Source organism: Ranitomeya imitator, chromosome 2 (genome assembly GCF_032444005.1).
Source record: "Ranitomeya imitator isolate aRanImi1 chromosome 2, aRanImi1.pri, whole genome shotgun sequence".
NCBI classification, from domain to species: domain Eukaryota; kingdom Metazoa; phylum Chordata; class Amphibia; order Anura; family Dendrobatidae; genus Ranitomeya; species Ranitomeya imitator.
The window spans coordinates 114,279,414-114,301,127 of record NC_091283.1 but is presented as its reverse complement, the minus strand read 5'-3'; positions in this window follow the sequence as shown (position 1 = coordinate 114,301,127).

Sequence of the window (21,714 nt, the reverse complement as noted above, 5' to 3'; positions counted from 1 at the left end):
TTCTCTTATCTCTCGGCACTACTGGTGGCCATCTCTCCGACAAGACGTCACCGAATTCATTGCTTCTTGTTCTTCTTGTGCCAAAAATAAAGTTCCTAGGCAGCTTCCTTCCGGTCTCCTGCATCCTCTGCCTGTGCCTTCCGTCCCTTGGAGCCATATCGCTATGGACTTCATCACTGATCTACCTTGTTCCTCGAGTTGCTCTGTCATTTTAGTTGTTGTGGATCGGTTCTCTAAGATGGCTCACTTCATCGCATTGCCTGGTCTGCCTTCCGCTCCTAAGTTGGCAAAAATCTTTTTACACCAAGTCTTCCGTCTTCATGGTTTTCCACATCATATTGTCTCAGACCGTGGAGTACAATTTACCTCACGTTTTTGGAGAGCTCTCTGCAGTCTTTTGAAGATTAACCTGGACTTCTCTTCCGCCTATCACCCTCAGTCCAACGGTCAAGTGGAGCGAGTTAATTAAGTTCTGACTACATATCTGCGACATTTTTCCAATGCATACCAAGATGACTGGGTCTCCCTTCTCCCCTGGGCTGAGTTCTCATATAACAATCTTCCCAGTGAGTCTTCCTCCAAATCTCCCTTTTTTGTAGTCTATGGTCAACATCCGAGCATTCCTCTTCCTGTTTCTCTCTCCTCGGGGGTACCGGTAACGGATTTCTTGTCCCGGGAATTCTCTAAGATTTGGAATGAGACCAAAGTGGCTCTTGAGAGAGCTAGCCATAATATGAAAAAGTTTGCTGATAAGAAGCGTTTGGATGCTCCTCCATATTCTCCGGGTGATACAGTTTGGCTCTCCTCTCGCTATATCAAGCTTAAAATTCCCTCTTACAAACTGGGTCCTCGCTATATTGGTCCTTTTCCTATCTTGGGTCGCATTAATGATGTCTCCTATAAATTGAATGTAAAGAATCTGCGGAGACACCATCACGTGTTTCTCGACGCAAGCAGTGAATAGCCAGGTCTTTCCCCGGGAAGGAACAACCACGGGAAGGGCAGCATCCTATGAAGGAAAGCCACCTATGCCAAGCATGGTATCCATCCACAGACAGCTGTTTCGGGGTTTTTGCCCCTCATCAGTGTGGAGTAGGAATCTGGCTATTAGGAGCAGTGCCTGCTTGCGTTGAGAAACACGTGAAGGTGTCTCCGCAGCTTCTTTACATGCATCTGCATATTTCCTATAAATTGAAGCTACCTGCCTCTTTACGCATTCCCAATGCCTTCCATGTATCTCTTCTCAAGCCCGCAGTGTTTAATCGTTTTCACTCCGCTACCTCTCTCTCTCCTCAGCTCTGTACTTCTGATGGAATCTTTAATGTTAAAGATATTCTTGCTAAAAAGGTAGTTAGGGGTAAAACCTATTTTTTGATTGATTGGGAGGGATTTGGTCCTGAGGAGAGGTCCTGGGAGCCCCGAGAGAACATCAATGCTCCCCTTATCATGAAAAGATTCCTTTCTAGCCTTAAAAAAAGGGGGACTAAGGAGGGGGGTACTGTCACGCCCGCACATACTTACCCATCTTCTTCCATCCCTCGGCGCACTCACGATCCTGTCTCTCGCCGCTCTGCATCTTCTTTCGCTGGCTCTCGGCGTCCAGCGTCTTTGCGCATGCGCGGTCGCGTCTCCTCCGGCGCTGAGCCGTCTGGGAGGTCGCGACCCGATAGCTCCACCCCAACATGGCGGCGCCCATCGGCTATTTCTTCCCGGCGTCTTCCCAGGTAAGACGCCTTTGCTTTGTAGGTGCTCTGTCTGCATTCAGCGTTCCTACGTCCTAGGCTCCCCAGTATTAGTGTCTCTTCTCCGCTTGGTGCTTTCTGTGTCTCTATTCTATGTTCCTTCCGTGCCCTGCCTAGTTCCTGTGTTCCAGCTGTGTCCAGCCTAGTTCCGTGTTCCTGCCGTGTCCTGCCCAGTCCTGTGTTCCTGCTGTGTCCTGCCAAGTTCTGTGTTCCTGCCGTGTCCTGCCAAGTTCCGTGTTCCTGCCATGTTCTGCCAAGTTCCGTCCTCCTGCCGTGTCCTGCCAAGTCCTGTGTTCCTGCTGTGTCCTGCCAAGTTCCGTGTTCCTGCCGTGTCCTGCCAAGTTCCGTGTTCCTGCCGTGTCCTGCCAAGTTCCGTCTTCCTGCCGTGTCCTGCCAAGTCCTGTGTTCCTGCTGTGTCCTGCCCAGTTCCGTGTTCCTGCCGTGTCCTGCCAAGTTCCGTGTTCCTGCCGTGTCCTGCCAAGTCCTGTGTTCCTGCCGTGTCCTGCTTCGTCTCGTGTTCCTCTCGTATTCAGCTAAGTCCTGTTTTCCTATTGTTCCCCGTCATTCCTCAAGCTCTGTGCTCTCTTTCTTTCTCTGGTCGTCCCTTTGGCTCTAGCTGTTGTGTCTCCATTCCCCCGAGGTCCTGCTCCTAACACCCCCTGTATAGGGGGTGGTTCCATCTGGTCCACTCGACCCCGGGGGCTCTAGAGTCACGACCCAGAGGGTCCACTCTCGGATTCCTTTCCGAATCGCTACAGATGTAAAAACATCATCACAGCATATTAAATAGAAACCAAATTCAGAGGATGTGCAGGACACACCAATATTAATGAAATACCTCAAAGAAAGCGGTGTACTAGTCCAAGGAATAGTATAAAATTTAAACTTTATTTGGAATGCAAAATCAAAGGTCAAACAAAGGCAGTAAAGAGTTAAAAATCGGCAGCACATCCGTACCTACAGAATAGGGGGACAAAGTGGCATCACATAGCAGCAATGCAAATCAAATGTAGTTTAGTACTCCATCAGAGTTAACAAACACTCCATATATAGCACATAAGGCCAAACAATGGCACTGAGGGAACCATAACCAGGCCTACAGAGCATGTTAATAAAGAAATGGAAACATACCATATAGTGATGCTCGCTGAGCTGCGAGTCACGACGTCCCCCGACCTGCGTTAGTGAGGACTTCAAGAAACTTTCAACAAGGCGACAATATGATAATTTGACCCACGCGGATCGTATTGCTCTATATCAACTTCAAGCACTATCTGATGTTGTGTTTAAACCTGCAGACAAGGGGGGAAATATTGTGATCTGACCACAGGATAAATACGAAAGGGAGACATTCAGACATCTGAGAGACTCTGAGACATACTCCAGGTTATCATTTAATCCAGTAAATTCCTTCTCTCTCGATCTCCAAAAAATCTTGGTTAGAGCTCTGGATAGGGATATAATTACGAGACAAGTCCTGGATGGACTTACTGTAAAGTCTCCTAAAATTCCAACATTTTATCTACTTCCTAACATCCACAAGAATGCCCTTGACCCTCCGGGACGCCCGATTGTATCAGGCATTGGGGGACTCTGTAACCCAATCTGTCAATTTATTGATTTCTACCTGAAACCTATAGTGGAAACCTTTCCATCATACGTATGGGATACCACAGACGCCCTGGCTAGGGTCGACGGCATTCTTGTGGACCATGATACATGATGGTTACTGCTGATGTGGAAAGCCTTTACACGTGTATTGACCATGAACATGGCATCAATGCGGTCCGCCTCTTCCTGGGGGCCTCTGGCCGCGAAGTCCCTCGTGTGGATTTATCCTCAAGCTGCTGCGCTATGTCCTTACCCACAACTTTTTTGTTTATAAAGACCTATCTATTTGCAGAAGCACAGCACAGCCATGGGCGCGGCCTTTGCGCCCTCATTTGCCAATCTCTTCCTGGTGTCCTGGGAGAGATCCCTCTTTGGTGACAGGGGCCCACCGGCCGCCTCCCATGTGCTGTGCTGGCACAAATATATAGATGATATTTTCTTCTTGTGGGATGGGACGGCGCAGCAGCTCGGGGAATTTAATAAGGTGCTGAATCAGAATCTGCTAAACATTCACCTCACATATACCTATGATGTGAAAAAGGTCAACTTTTTTGGATGTTAGTTTTGAGGTGGATCAGGCTGGACGTATCCAGACAGATGTTTATCGCAAACCAACATCTGTGAATTCGCTGATTCATGCGTCTTCTGCTCACAACCCCCCCCCCCCCCCATGATCCGGGCCGTCCCGGTCGGACAGTTTCTCAGGATGAGGCGGATCTGTTCATCTGATGCTAAATTTGAGAAACAAGCTTCCGACCTAAAATCTCAGTTCGCTGCACATGACTACTCTAACTGGTGCATTAGGCAAGGATACCGGAGAGCAAGGGCTACCTCACGGGGCGAGCTGTTGAAATCCTCCAGAACTCGTCCACACACAGCAACAACAGATCCTATAAGATTTATATCTACGTGCAATCACAAATGGAAGGATATGAGGCAGATCCTTAAAAAACACTGGTCGATGTTGAGCACTGAGCCCTCCTTGGGAACAACTCTTGGGGATTTCCCCTCTAAGACTGCTAGAAGATCCAAAAATCTTGAAGATATTCTAGTGAGCAGTCATTACACTCCTATTTCCAACAATCCATTTGGCTCTAGGGGCCCTAAATTGGGCTCTATACCATGTGGTCACTGTCTTGCCTGCACAAATGTCCTGCGCTGCTCCACATTCAGCTCATCTGATGGCAAGCGGCAATTTGACATCCGACATAGGATCTCATGCAGTAGCAAAAATGTGATCTATTATGCAAAATGCGGCTGTGCTAAGATTTATATAGGACTTACATCTAGAGAACTGAGGATCTGTGTACGAGAGCATGCTCGGGACATTTGTGCGGCCAAGACATCGACCGACCCTTCCCTTCTTAAGACGATCCCACGGCACTATAGACAGTATCACAATAGTTACCCCTCATCATTTCAAGTAAGAGGCATTGATGCTATTCATCTAGGGATTAGGGGGTGATTATAAGAAGATACTGGCACAAGTAGAAGTCGAGTGGACTGTTGTATTGGACACTATGACTTCTAGAGGTTTAAATGAGTCATTGTCATTTGCGTCTTTCTTATAGATGTTCGTATAATGGAATTCACCCCAACTGTGTTTCCGCCGTTCCTGGATTTTCTTGTGTTTTTTTGTTCTTCTGTTCTTTTGTCTTTTATTTATACTCCCTCTTCCCCCCCCCCTTTATATGGTATTAGTCTTTCCCTTTCTTTTTAATCTTTTTATTATGTTTTTAATTCTAATTTTCTGATTGTTTCTATGATCCTTGCAGCGGGACTGATCTTATTGTTTGATTCCATCTATGATGGACCTTGGAGGGAAGGATTTATTATGTATCCGAATATTCATCATATCGGGCCAATGATGACACCGATACCCACACAGTCCTATATAAGACATAACGGCATCTCTTGACCTTTGGACAATACTTTATGCCATTTAGTTATTATATTATTATTATGTCTTATATTTGGTTTTGTGGTGGTGCACTTATGATATGAGACCTGTTCTTTGTGATTACATAGGACCATTATTAATTTGCCTTCCTTGCCCTGTCATGGGCTGTGACAATGGCGGTTGTGCGCATGCGCACCGTGTCTCTGAATTCCTGATGGACGGTGACGTGTCTCTTGGCTTCTGCTCGCACGCATGGGGATATTTTTTTCTCCCCGCACGTGTGCAGTGTTGCCTGACGCTGAGCCGTGCCATTCAGGACCTGTGGGACGCGGTGCGCATGCGCCGCCTACAAACCGCCACGATTGGCCCAGCCATCATCAGGTGACACACCATGTGACCATAAAAGGTCCTTGCAGGTATATCCTGAGATTCCCCTTGATAAAGCGGTGTGGGAAGCACGAGAAATGCACGTCGAGGTTCCTTGGGGGTCGACTAACACCCTAATCAGGGTCTTCATCCATCTGCCTGTGGTAAGTCCTCTTGGTGAATAATCGCCTTGCTTACAATGGTATCATTTGTGTGAGAGGGGACTTTCCCTTATTATTGTGATGCACTTTTTTGCACAAGCACTTTAAATGGATTTGGATCTATGCATACAACCGGGCAGTAGCAATGAATGACCCTCATTATCTACTTACTTTTTGTCTCTTTTTCCTGTATTTGTTTGTTTTATCGACTTATTTGTGGTGACTTGCGATTATTTGTTTTTTGAACTTTCAAAAAAATTTGTGCTTATTAATTGTACCTGATGACTCTTGTTCCTCTTGTTTATATATTATTTTTGAGTGGGTACTTAGATTTTGCTGCTCGAATGGGCTACTTATAGCTCGATCTTGAGACATTAAATATGTCACTGAGGTATGTGTATCTGTACACTACTAAAGTGGCATTAAATTCCAGAGTAGAAATAGTATAAAAGGCCTCTGACACACCTATATCCACAGGAAACCCACTAGAAAGAGATCCAACTTCGAGTCAACAAATTTTAAAGAATTTTTTGTAACATCGGCAGCGGTACAATAAAAAGGAGCATTTTTTCACCTGGATTGGATGCTGTCATTCATTTTTCCTAGTAATGTATAGGTGTCTTATTGACACCTCTCAATTACTAAGCTGGCTTAATGTTACCTTACAATAGGAAGGTGACATTAACCCCTCAGTACCCCACTTGCCACCACTACAGGGCAAGTGGGGAGAACCGAGCAAAGCTCCAGAATTGGCGCATCTAATAGATGTACCTTTTCTAGGCAGCTGCAGGCTGCTGTTTTTAGGCTGGGGGGCATATTCATGGCCCCTTACCAGCCTGAGAATAGCAGCTCGCACCTGGGAGTTTTTCCAGGTTAGTTTAAAAACATAGTGAACCACATGTAGGGTTTTTCATTCATTTAATCTCCCCTGCCCATGCTGCTCACCGGCAGAGCAGGGGAGAATGGATAAAAGCCGCGTTCAGCACCACATGCAGGGGTATAGTGCTTACAGTAGCGCTACTTTACCGGTGGCCATCCGGGCACACGGAGGACAGTGTGCATTGTTCTCCATGTGCACAAGTGTGGCACATTTTGCAGCCTGTGTGTCCGGGTTAAAACGGAAATGTCTGCGTGTTTTTAACATGGACACACGGTCCATGAAAGCATGCTGACATTTGCATAGGCCCATTAATTTGAATGGGTGTACATGTGTCAGTGTCTCCGGTACGTGAGAAAACTGACACCATACGTAACGGAGACACTGATGTGTGAAACCAACCTTAAATTGAGCTTCAGATATTCCTGCACCATCCTATTCAGTCATTTGCAATAAGTCAGTAGTGTACTCTGTTGCATGGGCTGGTCTAAAAAATGTGAAAAATGACTCACAGAAATTGCTTATACCACTTACACTGCTCTTGCTACTACTGGTATTGTTTTGTGATGGTGCCTTGCTGTTCCTGGGGATAGAAGTCTTGAACTGGGATGCACACTGTGTGACTCACTGTTGTCTTGGGGAAAGCCACTCTTAAGATTTTCTACAAGGGTGTTTCGATTCTCCAGCATTCATGCATCCCTTTCCAGGGAGGAAGCATCTGGCAAAATTTACTCTTGTACCATGGATCTAACTGATTTGCAACTAATTAGTAAGCACTATTTCTAACCCTAAGAATACGGGCATTGTGTTGAAGATAGTGTAGCAAGAAGGCGATCATGTGTTGAGTGCTTCCATGATGTCCAAGTCCATATTGTGCTGGTGGCTGGGAAACACTCAAGGTTGCTTCCTCCGTCCCCTTCCGTCAACCAGAGACAACAAAGCGGGGATCAATATCCTCTTCATCTCCTGACTGTTGCCCGTTCCTCACCTCTTTCTCCTTGTCCTACTTAATTTGTTTTGCGGCTCCAGCACCTTCACTAACAATTTGTCTGGTACCTTGAGCCCCCCTTGATCACAGTAATCCACCCTCCTATGGCACCCACCTCTGCAATGACAGTCCAAAACTTACTGATATTGTTATCCCTTTCGAATCCTTCTTTGATTACACCTCTTCCTTTGGAACCACCATCTCCTCCTGCAGAGTATTCAAAGTGTGCTTCAGCTTGTAGATGACCAGAATAGTAATGCTGATGATGGCATCGTCAGCGCTAACCATCTTAGTAGCCATTTCAAGACTGTGCAGAATGGTGCAGAAGTCCTTCATCTGTGCCCACTCTGCAAGCGTGATTTGCACCACATCTCTACTGTGCTGACACAAGCTATGCAAAATGATATACTGCACCAGGGCTCATCACTGCCGCCATAGTCACTGCAACGTGCAGAGCGGAATTTCACAATATCGGAACATTGCAAATTAAATCGGTTAACCAGTAGGCTGTTAAACCTCTGTAGCGATGCAAGGCTTAATAATTTGAACACTGCCTGATTGAGGTGAGGTTCTTTAGATTTTTGTGATTTATTTAGAATCATGTGAATATTATTTTGTGTCGCACCATCATTGGTCACATTTACTAGAGTTGTAGAGTCATGTAAAAAAACAAAACAGAAAGATTATTTTTTAGCAATGGCTGAAAAAAAATTCTTCATGAAAAATGTGATAGCAAGTCAATTGTACAATTGGTTAACAAAAACATTGAAATTGAAATGATCGCTTTGATAAATATAAGAAGCTGCATGCTATAATCTCTGTATTTTATTCATGAACATCAAGTGTCATGTCAGCTTGTGTGAAACTATACTAAGCAATAGTGTTTGTTACGTTTTGGGAATTCTATGCTAGCAATACAAATATTGATTGTCACAGATGTCATTGTATTCCTGGAAGGAGCGCTTGTGCTTATGAAATTATGGATTTCCGGGACTAGAACTAAAATATATCAGCAAATACTTATGAAATAATTGACTTTGAGGGGTCCATATGACAGAAAGCATCTAAAAGTGTCACTACTCTACAAACTGCACCCCTCAAGGTGCTCAAAACCACATTAAAAAAGTTTATTAACCCTTCAGCTGCTTCAAAAAACTGAAGCAGTGTGGAAGGAAAAAATAAACATTTAACTTGTTTCACAAAAAATTAACTTGAGACACCAATTTTTTTAAGGGTAAAAGGAAAAATCGGACCCCAAAATTTGTTGTGCAATTTGTCCTGAGCATGCATATATCTTATTTATGGGGGAAATCTACTGGTTGGGTGCACTCTAGGTCTCGGAAGGGAAGGAGAGTCATTTCACCTTTTGAATGTAAAATTTGCTTATTATTAGGGGACACAATGTCCCGTTTGTAGAGTCCCTGATGTGCCTAAACAATGGAACCCCCCCAGGAGGCTCCATTTTATCCAAGGGTATAATGAGCATTTTGAACCCTCAGGTACAACACAGAATATATTAATATTAGATTGTCATATTGCTTAGGTCATCATTAGTGTTAAGTACTCGCTACTCCAGCTTGCATCAGTTGCTCGGGTATGCACCGAATATCGCGGGTGCATGATTGACATGCTTGAGTCCCCACCTAGCATGCTTTGCGGCTTTTAGACATCCCTCAAAAAATGTTGGGATATGCGATAATCTGTGCATACCTTAGCACTCGATGTAAACTCGAGAATCAAGCACTTGCGCTCAACACTAGCTGTCCTATTGTCAATATTTTTTATTTCCTTTTGAAAAAAAAACAATTCTGACTCTATCCCAACCCTAACCCGAACTCCAAACCTAACACAACCGTATCCCAAATCCTATCCCTAACTCTAACCCCACCTGCAAAGAATGGAAACAAATATTTTATAATTTTTATCCAACTAAGTGGGTAACAAAGGGAGATTTGAAATAAATCAGAAATCCACTGGCGCTATACTCAGAATATGGAGTACTGGCTTTCAGTAGCCTATTAGGAAGACAATAACCACCTGTTGTCGAGAAATATTAATGGTCAAGATTCTACATAGAATCCTGTAGTGCTTGAAAACTAATTTCAATAACTCACAGTTAGGGGTCAGTTCCCACCTCTGCACAGGGGGAATCTCGAACCATCTCTGCTGCGGTCTTCCATTCTTCTCCAGCCGCAGTGGAGCCTGCTCAGCGGAGACGTCGGTCCCAGCATCTGGCTCAGCCTGATACGGTGTGGATGGTTACTGCTGCCTTTCCAGGCTCAGCTATTGTAGCTACTACTGGTCAGTGGCAAGCAGACATCTCAGGGACTAAGTTCTGCTTTTCCCCTTCTGAGCATGCCCAGGGTAAGACCTCTCATTGGAGTTCCCATTGGTCCTCTAGGAAGGTCCTGAAGTTGCTGCAGCTATAAATGGTTCGCATGGCTGCACGGCATGCGCTAGTATCAACTAAGTTATGTGTTCAGCGCCAGTGTGGTCATATGTATGTGGTTTCAGGGTTCGGCTAAAATAAGCCCCTAGAATACCGGCACCTCTGCTGAGGAGTTTTGTGTGAGTGGATTCAGGGCCCAGCTTAAATAAGCCCCTAGAATACCGGCACCTCCGGTGAGGAGTTTGGCGTGTGCTATTCTGACAACATGATCACTGTTTACTTTATTTGGTAGCTGTGTTCCTCTGTGAGGTTTACAGGGCACAGCGTTCTCTTCTCTTAAGTGACTCTGTGAAGTAACAGAGTTCACTTATACCGCCATACAGTACCGTCATTTACTAGCAGCAGATTTTACTCCTGCAAGGTGGACCCCAGGTTGCGAACGCACCTACTACTCTATAAATAAATATTTGGTGCATTCCGCCCAACCCTAACACTCACTGTAACATACAACCTGAAGCACTAGAAGTACGCTATTGTGTGGCATAAACACCAGTAAAGGAGGTGCTTAGTATACCAGGATTAGGGTTCTTATGGCAACGAGTCACAGATCTGATGGTTGCTTTTTGTTGTTTATTTAGAATAGATACCATATGATTAAAAAATATACACTACTTGAATGTCACAAATAAATATATCAAAAATGAATATATAGAATAAATGCTATTGAAGTAAGTGTTTTAGGGATTGTTGAGTATGGAGTTATTTACCAAAGGGGATTTAGGTGCTTATATTGATTAGAGAGAGCAGGATACATAGCCTCTTTTAGAGAATGGCAAGTAGCCATGGCTGCACCATAAGCAATACTATAGGGCACAATGTTGGTCCAATCTTGTGGTTGCAGATTGAGTCGTGTCTCTGGAATACATGTGGTACCAGTGAATATTTGTGTGTTTGCACGTAGAGGCAAAATGCCTGGCAGAAAGGAGACTGATGTTGTGCTGCAAAGAAAAATGAGATGCAATTCTTTAGATGAATAATGGAGTTTGTGGCTATAAGCAGCAGGAGTTATGGAGAATGTTTGCCACTAACCTGTTATTGTCCGTCCGTGCTGTTTGAAGGGTTCGTAGGTACCTGTGGCTAGCAGTGGAATCTGGATGGTATGCGCAGTGGAAACAGTCACGGTGTTAGGCTACTTTCACACTAGCGTCGGCGTCGACCCGTCGCAGTGCATTGGGCCGACGTACCGACGCATCCTGTGTCAACGCAGCACAACGGGGGCAGCGGATGCATTATTACAACGCATCCGCTGCCCCATTGTGAGTTGCGGGGAGGAGGGAGCGGAGTTCCGGCCGCGCATGCACCAAAAAATGTTACAAACAACGTTTTTTGGTGCCGACAGTCCGCAACAACACGACGCAACCGTCGCACGACGATTGCAACGTGTGGCAATGCGTCGCTAATGCAAACCTATGGAGAAAAAACGCGTCCTGCAAACAACTTTGCAAGATGCGTTTTTTCTGCAAAACAACGCATTGCGACGTGCGTCGTACGACGCTAGTGTGAAAGTAGCCTTAGAGAAAGTATCTCTAACAGGGAGGGAGGAAACAGCTACCCTGATGGTCACGTGCTATCAACAAAAGGAAACACAATCTGTGAGAGAGGTAATAAAGTGAGTAACACTGAGCAGCCAATGTAATAATATATGTCTGCCACTAACCTGTTGATGTCCATCTGTGCTGTTCAAATCGTTTGTAGGTGTGAGACAGAACACCGGGCAGGGAGGAAGCAGCTGACCTTGAGGTCATGTGTTACAAACAGAGGGTAACACGGTGCTTGAAGGGGGTAGTGAAGTATATACCACTGAGTTGCAAGAGTTAAGGAGGTTGTCAACTACTAACCTGTTGGTATCCATCTGTAATGGCCCAAATTTTTGCAGGTACCACACAGAACTGTGGAGGATAGTGAAATTATAGATGACTGTCAGATGGTTGAAGAGTCAAATGCTGGAAATACAATATATAGCAATAGACAGCAGGATATTGGTATAGGGGTTACCTGCCAGTATCCTGTAACTATTTGTCAGTGATGACCAGTAAGGAATAAAGGTTCAGGTGTATCACACAGGACTATGATAGGCAGTGAAAGAAGAGACCAAACACTGCCCCGGCTAGAGGAAAGCGTAGAAAAAAATGTCTTTAGACCTTAGCGATAATATCGCTCTTGGATAAGAGTAGTGACCTCACTCCCGTACCAAAAGGTTGGGTCTAAGAGAGCAGTTGTGGGATACTAATCCAATGCATTTCGGGACCTAAAGTGGCTTCGTTCTTCAGGGATAGTATGTCTCCACTATGATACAATCTTGAATATCCTCATGAAAAGGTCAGGGCAGTCATGTGACTCAAATTAGGGTTGATTGCTTGCAAGCTGTGTTACCTGCCTATGTCTTTTATTATAAGACTGTCCTGTGGATTAGCTGAATTATCAATAGGGATTCCTAGGGACAGCCATCATGGTGCAGGGGTACCATATCCGCTGACAAGTAGGGTGCCTACCTCCGCTGTTAGGCAGGAGTCCAATCAGCAGGGAACAGTATAGCGAGGTACTTGTTAATTCTTTTGCACATGTCATTTTATTAGTGTGATATTGTTCATCGTTTTTGCACATCTTTGTCATTGCCGTCTACCTTTATTATTAACCCCTTCATGACCCAGCCTATTTTGACCTTAAAGACCTTGCCGTTTTTTGCAATTCTGACCATTGTCCTTTTATGAGGTAATAACTCAGGAACGCTTCAACGGATCCTAGCGGTTCTGAGATGGCTTTTTCGTGACATATTGGGCTTCATGTTAGTGGTAAATTTAGGTCAATAAATTCTGCGTTTATTTGTGATAAAAATGGAAATTTGGCGAAAATTTTGAAAATTTCGCAATTTTCACATTTTGAATTTTTATTCTGTTAAACCAGAGAGTTATGTGACACAATATAGTTAATAAATAACATTTCCCACATGTATACTTTACATCAGCACAATTTTGGAAACAATTTTTTTTTTTTGCTAGGAAGTTATAAGGGTTAAAATTTGACCAGCGATTTCTCATTTTTACAACGAAATTTACAAAACCAATTTTTTTAGGGACCACCTCACATTTGAAGTCAGTTTGAGAGGTCTATATGGCTGAAAATACCAAAAAGTGACACCATTCTAAAAAATGCACCCCTCAAGGTGCTCAAAACCACATTCAAGAAGTTTGTTAACCCTTCAGGTGCTTCACAGCAGCAGAAGCAACATGGAAGTAAAAAATGAACATTTAACTTTTTAGTCACAAAAATGATTTTTAGCAACAATTTTTTTATTTTTCCAATGGTAAAAGGAGAAACTGAACCACGAAAGTTGTTGTCCAATTTGTCCTGAGTACGCTGATACCTCATATGTGGGGGTAAACCACTGTTTGGGCGCACGGCAGGGCTTGGAAGGGAAGGAGCGCCATTTGACATTTTGAATGAAAAATTGGCTCTACTCTTTAGCGGACACCATGTCACGTTTGGAGAGCCCCCGTGTGCCTTAAAATTGGAGCTCCCCCACAAGTGACCCCATTTTGGAAACTAGACGCCCCAAGGAACTTATCTAGATGGATAGTGAGCACTTTGAACCCCCAGGTGCGTCACAAATTGATCCGTTAAAATGAAAAAGTACTTTTTATTCACAAAAAAATTCTTTTAGCCTCAATTTTTTCATTTTCACATGGGCAACAGGATAAAATGGATCCTAAAATTTGTTGGGCAATTTCTCCTGAGTACACCAATACCTCACATGTGGGGGTAAACCACTGTTTGGGCACATGGTAAGGCTCGGAAGGGAAGGAGCGCCATTTGACTTTTTGAATGAAAAATTATCTCCATCTTTAGCGGACACCATGTCGCGTTTGGAGAGCCCCTGTGTGCCTAAACATTGGAGCTCCCCCACAAGTGACCCCATTTTGGAAACTAGACCCCCCCAAGGAACTTATCTAGATATGTGGTGAGCACTTTGAACCCCCAAGTGCTTCACAGACGTTTACAACGCAGAACCGTGAAAATAAAAAATCATTTTTCTTTCCTCAAAAATGATGTTTTAGCAAGCATTTTTTTATTTTCACAAGGGTAACAGGAGAAATTGGACCCCAGTAATTGTTGCGCAGTTTGTCCTGAGTATGCTGGTATCCCATATGTGGGGGTAAACCACTGTTTGGGCACACGTCGGGGCTCGGAAGTGAGGGAGCACCATTTGACTTTTTGAATACAAGATTGGCTGGAATCAATGGTGGCACCATGTTGCGTTTGGAGACCCCTGATGTGCCTAAACAGTGGAAACCCCTCAATTCTACCTCCAACACTAACCCCAACACACCCCTAACCCTAATCCCAACTGTAGCCATAACCCTTATCACAACCCTAACCACAACCCTAATTCCAACACTAACCCTAAGGCTATGTGCCCACGTTGCGGATTCGTGAGAGATTTTTCGGCACCATTTTTGAAAAATCCGCGGGTAAAAGGCACTGCGTTTTACCTGCGGATTTACCGCGGATTTCCAGTGTTTTTTGTGCGGATTTCACCAGCGGATTCCTATTGAGGAACAGGTGTAAAACGCTGCGGAATCCGCACAAAGAATTGACATGCTGCGGAAAATACAACACAGCGTTCCCGCGCGGTATTTTCCGCACCATGGGCACAGCGGATTTGGTTTTCCATAGGTTTACTTGGTACTGTAAACCTGATGGAACACTGCTGCGAATCCGCAGCGACCAATCCGCTGCGGATCCGCAGCCAAATCCGCACCGTGTGAACATAGCCTAATTCTAAAGGTATGTGCACACACTGCGGAAAATGCTGCGGATCCGCAGCAGTTTCCCATGAGTTTACAGTTCAATGTACACCTATGGGAAACAAAAATCGCTGTACACATGCTGCAGAAAAACTGCACGGAAACACAGGGGTTTACATTCCGCAGCATGTCACTTCTTTCTGCGGATTCCGCAGCGGTTTTACAACTGCTCCAATAGAAAATCGCAGTTGTAAAACTGCAGTAAAATGTGCAGAAAAACCGCGGTAAATCCGCCATAAATCCGCAGCGGTTTAGCACTGCGGATTCATCAAATCCGCTGCAGAAAAATCTGCAGAGGACCAGAATACGTGTGAACATACCAAAACCCTAACCCTAACCCTACCCCTAACCCTACCCCTAACCCTAACCCTACCCCTACCCCTAACCCTAACCCTACCCCTAACCCTACCCCTAACCCTAACCCTAACCCTACCTTAGTGGAAAATAAAAAATTCTTTATTTTTTTATTGTCCCTACCTATTGGGGTGACAAAGGGGGGGGGTCATTTACTATTTTTTTTATTTTGATCACTGAGATAGGTTATATCTCAGTGATCAAAATGCACTTTGGAACGAATCTGCCGGCCGGCAGATTTGGCGGGCGCACTGCGCATGCGCCCACCATTTTGGAAGATGGTGGCGCCCAGGGAGAAGACGGACGGACCCCGGGAGGAACGGTAAGTAAGATGGGGTGGAGGGGGGGCACGGGTGGTGGATCGGAGCATGGGGGGGTAAATCGGAGCACGGGGGGTGGATCGGAGCACGGGGGGGTGCATTGGAGCATCGGGGGGTGGATCGGACTGCAGGGGGGTGGATCGGACTGCAGGGGGGGTGGATCGGAGTGCAGGGGGGTGGTTGGAGCACGGGGGTGGGATTGGAGCACGGGGGTGAGCGGACAAGAGCATGGGGGGGAGCGGACAGGAGGACGGAGGGGAGCGGAGCAGTGTAAACGACAGATCGGAGGGCTGGGGGGGATCGGTGGGGTGGGGGCACATCAGTGTTTCCAGCCATGGCCGATGATATTGCAGCATCGGCCATGGCTGGATTGTAATATTTCACCAGTTTTAATAGGTGAAATATTACAAATCGCTCTGATTGGCAGTTTCACTTTCAACAGCCAATCAGAGCGATCGTAGCCACGGGGGGGTGAAGCCATCCCCCCTGGGCTAAACTACCACTCCCCCTGTCCCTGCAGATCGGGTGAAATGGGAGTTAACCCTTTCACCCGATCTGCAGGGACGCAATCTTTCCATGACGCCACATAGGCGTCATGGGTCGGATTGGCACCGACTTTCATGACGCCTACGTGGTGTCATGGGTCGGGAAGGAGTTAATCCTTATATGGCATTCCCTGTCTCCTCCTTCCCTATATATGCACAATAAGTCATTACCTGATTCACCATCATAGTGCCATCTTGGAGATCTACAGATAGCTGCTGAGGAGCAGGGGTGCCATCACTCATTTATTTGTTTCAGGGTGCCAACCTCCGCTGTCAGGTAGGCGTCGAATGCAGGCAAATTGGTGCAGGGCGAACATAGCTAGCACGGTTGCTTGTATGGTGATTGATGGTTACATATATTCTTTAAGAGGAATTTATTAAAAGTTAAATTTTATCTGACAAATGTTTAGGTGCTATAGGGTTAATTTGCAATCTTTCTTGATTTATTAACATTATTAGATTATTGTTACAGTAATGTTTCAGTTTATAAATTTTGTGGAAAAAAATAAAAAATTAGAAATAAAATTTTAAGCCTATGCTAAATTAATAAAACAAAAATTACAACTTGATGCCAATGTAAAGTAGACATATGGTAAATGTAATTTATTAGCTATTTTGTGTGGTGTAACTGATTTAAATGTCTTAAAATTCTAGGTTTGAAATTGGCTAATTTTACTAAGTTATTGTTAAACTTTAGATTTTTCATAATTAAAAAAACACTAAAATAAAGTTCAATGTCTCCCAAAATAAATCTCAGAATTATTGAGTTGGGAAGAAGCATTACAAAGCAATTACCAGATAAAGTGATATGTCAAATTAGAAGAATCTGGCAGCAGAAGGATTACATACGTTTTCATCAACTTAAAGTAGTTGACCAAGTTTGGCATGAAAGTCTGCAGTCATTTTCTGGAGGTTATGTGACTGCAAATATGTGCTATGCATACCTCAGGCCACATTCTGACTATACATGTGAGGCCTCACTGAATTCACACATATAGAACGGTGTCGGGCAGGTCAAGTTGTAATATCATAGGGGGTAAGCATGCAGCATACTTGCTTCCTGTTGAAGAGTCTTGACAGCGCACATTGTGTGGGATGTGAGGATTCACAAGTCTTAAGTCATATAGAATGACTGCAGACTTTTGTGCTAAACCCGCACAGCCCCTTTAAGAAAATGTCAGCAACATATTTATTTTTATCAAAGAAATCACTAACAATAAACATTTGTTTATATAAAAAAAATGCAGTCAATTATGTTTAAGGGAATCTGTCAATAGGTTTTTGCTATGTAATCTGAGGATAGCGTGAGGTAGGTGCTGAGACACAGATTTTGAGATATGTTGCTTAATAAGCTGTGCGTGTGCGCTGTTGTTTTTGCGTTGCTCCCATACAATTAATGTTTACTCACCAGGAGATTATTCACTGCCCAGATTTGCTCCCTTGTGCCATGTGGTTCGACCACGCCCCCTCCTGTGATAAGCAGCTCACTGTCAGTAGACAATGTACACAGAGATCTGTGGTGGGGCAGGGTTAGATTTTGAGATTTGCTACATACTACATCTAAAAACTCTGTGTCTCAACTACTGCATGCAATCAACTAAGTGACACATCATTGGAATCATGTTTTATTTTCCTACGCCATGCTGCTCTCTGATGAAGTTACAAAAACTGGTGATAGATTTGCTTTAACAGATAAAATGAAACTATTCCAAATGTAGGTACATTTACTGTGTGTTAATATTTCCTGCTTAACTGTACTATTGAGTGTCGCCTAGAATTATTATGTTTATGAATATATACTAACGAATATAATTACAATTTACAGTTTTTAATAGAAGAAAAAAACAACATCACGGAATTATTTAGTCTTGTAAATCTGTATCTCTAGATTAAAAAAAAGTTTTTAATTCGCATAACTTAATAAATGCCATAATGACCAGTGGCCTACATAGCATTTTATAGCTTTTAGAGAGTAAAAATGTACTTTGCACTAGTTTATTATATCAGTAGCCCAATTTGTAATACTGCCTTGAGGAATAATTGAACTTTTTCTCTTTTTGTGTTCAGCTTTCGATTGCTAGATATTTTTACTGTTTCATTTAAGCTTTTTACATTGTTGCTTGTGCTCTCATTTTATTTTTATGAGCTCAATATTATAGTTAATGCCTCCAAGTGATACATATTTGAGAAATTAAAAAATACGAGTGAAAATAATTATTCTTTCTGAATATTATATAAAGTTTTTGCAGGATCTAGAAACGCTAATAAATGTTTTTCTTTCTCAAGGGCTTTTGTTAAACACTATGGGCCTGTCAAGCAATAAAAGAACCAGTTCTATAAGAATCACGGACATGTTTTATAGAACAATAATGTCAAGTTGGTGATGTTTACTGTTGAGAACCACATATTTAAAAGCAGTAACAATGGAAATAAGACTAAGCTGTCAATATTGCTGCTGAAATAACAGACGGTAAACTTTTATTTTAACAAATGAAGCTTTAACCCGTTAATGAACGATCTAATTTTGACCTTAATGACCAAGTCAAATTTTACAATTTTGACCACTGTCAATTTATGAGGATATAACTCTGGAACACTTCAACATATCCCACTGATTCTCAGATTCTTTTTGTCATGACTTATTATACTTCATGATAGTGGTAACATTTCTTTGATATGACTTGCATTTATTTGTGAAAAAAACTGAAATTTGGCAAAAATTTTGAAAATTTCAATATTTTCCAATTTAAAATTCTTATGCTCTTAAATCAGAGAGATATGTTTCACAAAATAGTTAATAAATGACATTTCCCACATGACTACTTTACATCAGCACAATTTTTAAATCACTTATTTTTGTTTGGAATTTAAAAAGGGTTAAAATTTGACCAGTGATTTTTTATTTTTCCCCAAAAATTTACAAAACTATTTTATTTTAGGGACCACATCACATTTGAGTGACTTTAAGGGACCCATATGATATACAGTACCTAAAAGTGAAACCTACTAAAAATTGCACCCCTCAAAAAAACATTCAAGAAGTTTATTATCCCTTGAGTTGCTTCACAGGAACTGAAGCAATGTGGAAGGAAAAAATGAACAAATAAATTTAAAAAAATAATAATTTATTTTCAAAATGGTAACAGGAGAAATTAGACCTCAAAATTTGTTGTTCAATGTCTCCTGAGTACGCCGATACCCCATATGTGGGGAAAATCTACTGTTTGGGTACATGGCAGGGCTCAGAATGGAAGGAGCGCCATTTTTACTTTTTGAATGTAAAATTTGCTGGAATAATTAGCGGATGCCATGCCATGCTTGTAGAGACCCTGATGTGCCTAAACAGTGGAAACCCCCAACAAGTGACATCATTTTGGAAACCACACCTCTCAAGGGTTTTATCCAAGGGTATAGAGAGCATTTTGATTCCACAGGTGCGACACAGAACTTGATAACATTTGGTTGTAATATTGAATACTAGATGGCAGCCCGATTCTAAAGAATCGGGAGTCTAGAATCCATATATACTTTATTTATTCAAATGTAAGAATAATACAATTAATAAATAATAGTAAGAAAGAACAAAAATAATAGGCAGTATATGGAGAAAACACCAAACAAAAGTTCAAAATTGGTGTGAAAATGTCACTGAACCACTTCACTACTAAATATATATAGTTTTGGTAAATGGTATTATCATTTTTTTGACGAAATTCGGCAGGAGCTTGAAGAGCAACGTCACTGGGCCCGCCTTCACGCAGTAGAAACTTGCTGTGAGGTAAAAATTCAAAAATCACACCAAAATGGCGGGCGGAGTGTGTCACAGTACGGCACGTTTCTGATTGGTCGATCGCAGCAGGCGGCAACCAATCAGACACTGGACACTGTTGACGTCACTTATCTCCGGACATTAGCTCCGGACATTAGCTCCGGACATTAGCTCCGGACAAAGCCACGGAAGTTGGCACAAATTGCAGGAAGTAGTATTCTAGGCAATTATATATTAGATGTCATCATTAGTGTTAAGCGCAAGTGCTCGCTACTCTAGTCTTCATCGGGTGCTTGGATATGCACCAAGTATCACGGGTGCACGAGTGACATGCTTGAGTCCCCGCCCCGCATATTTTGCAGTTGTTAGACATTCAAGAAAAAAATGTGGGGATCCCCGATAACCTGCGCAAAACCCGAGCACCCTATGCAAACTCGAGTAGCGAGCACTTGTGCTGTACACTAGCTGTCATATTGAGCAATAACCCTGCAGTAACTAAGTAAATAAAAAGCAAAAAGTGCATTTAAATAACACAGAGTTTTTAGTAATACTGATTTTGATCAAAAATAGCACAAAAGCCATCTTGCCGTGACAAGGTAACTTTGATCGGGACGGTCCTACACTATCTAATATTAAAACCTTAGTATGTGTCAATGTTGATCTTAGTGTGAAGAAGGGCAGACAAAAGAAGAGGGCCCAATCAGTGAAACACCGGTCTGGGGAAGCCTTATATACAATCTCTAGCTCAGAAACAGAGAGGTCACACCCCGGCTTGCACAGAATGCAATAATACAAAGAAAAAACACAAAAATTTAGCTTCAGTTTTGTGCTATTTTTGATAAAAAAAACAGTATTACTAAAAATTCTGTGTTATTTAAATGCACTTCTTGCTTTTTATTTACTTAGTTACAGCAGGATTTTTGCTCATTTTTTCTCTTGTAGGTTTTTTGTTTTATGGCCAATGTGAACATGCGCTTATGAGCTGCATTTGTACAAACTTAAGAGAAGCTCAATTTTTGTGTTTTTACTAGCTGTCATAATGTCATTTTTTCCTTTTGAATAAATCCCTGTTCTATCCCCAATCCTAACCCTAACCCAACTCTACAACTAACACTACAAACAACCCTAACAACAACTCAAGCCCTAACCCAACCCTAACACCAACCCTAACCTTAACACCAAATGCAAAGTATAGAAAAAATTATCAAAATTTAAAAATTGTATTTTATAAGCTTTATGCAACTAAGGGGGTGAAAAACAGGGATTCGAATTACTTTTTTCTTTATTTTGATCACTGTGATAGGGTAATGACCCATCTTGAAAAGTTTTCCTCCTCTCATATACTACTGCACCACAAACAGGAAGTTGATATCACCAACCATTCACATTTTATTTAGGTGTATCCATATACATGGCCCACCCTGTATTTTTCATTGAAAGTTTTTACCAGGTTTTTCACACTTTAGTACATACTAGCTGAAGAGCCCGGCGTTGCCTGGGCATTGTAAATATCTGTGGTTAGTTATAGCACCTCACGTCTCTTATTTTCCCATCACGCCTCTCATTTTCCCAATCACATCTTTCATTTTCTCCCTCACACCTCTCATTTTCTCCCTCACTCCTCTCATTCCCCCCTAACACTTGTCATTTCAACCTCACATCTGTCATTTTCTGATCACTCCACTATTTTTCCTCACTCCTCTCATTTTGCACTCACACCTTTTCATTTTCACCTCACACCTCTCATTTTCACCTCATCACCTCAGTATATACATGTTTGTCATCTCCCTTATATATAGTATACATCTGTATGTCATCTCCTGTATA